The sequence below is a fragment of the Chrysochloris asiatica genome, unplaced genomic scaffold (assembly GCF_000296735.1).
Source record: "Chrysochloris asiatica unplaced genomic scaffold, ChrAsi1.0 scaffold00032, whole genome shotgun sequence".
NCBI lineage: Eukaryota > Metazoa > Chordata > Mammalia > Afrosoricida > Chrysochloridae > Chrysochloris > Chrysochloris asiatica.
In genome coordinates, this window is record NW_006408550.1 from 13,342,725 (window position 1) to 13,343,399 (window position 675).

The following is a 675-nucleotide window of genomic DNA, read 5'->3' on the forward strand; positions in this document are numbered from 1 at the left end:
CATAACAACAACAATTATCGTAGAGTTGTCTGTTACTTGTTCCTTTGATCAATTCTATGAGTTTATGTATTTTGAGGCTTTCATTGGGATTATAGATATTTATTATGGTTATGTCCAATTGACCCTTCAACATGAGATCATGTCCTTCTTTGTCTCTTATACTGGTGTTTGGCGTGGAGTCTATTTTATCAGAAATATGACTACTCTTGCTCATTCTTGTCATTATCTTGATATATATTTTTTCCATCCTTCAAGTTTTAATGTTTATCTTTTAAGTGTAACATGTGTCCCTTGTAACAGCATATTGAAGGATCCTGTTATCTTGCCCATTCTGGTACTCTCTGCCTTTTGACATGTGTATTTAATCTATCCATGATCAGTGTTATTAATTTGTATAAGGAGTTCTGGTAGAGTAGTGGTTATGAATCGGGCTGCGAATTGCAAGGTCAGTAATTCAAAATTACCAGCTGTTCTGCAGGAGAAAGATGAGGCTTTCTGCTCCCATAAAGATTTATAGCCTCGGAACCGACTCCATGACACATAACAATAAGTTGATTGGACTCATTTTGCTGTTTTTTGTGTGGTGCTACTGGTTTGTTCCACGTTTTCCTGTGCTGAGTTCATTTTCTTTTTGTGTGCTTTTTCTTGTCTACTTCTTCATAGTTTTTTTTTTTT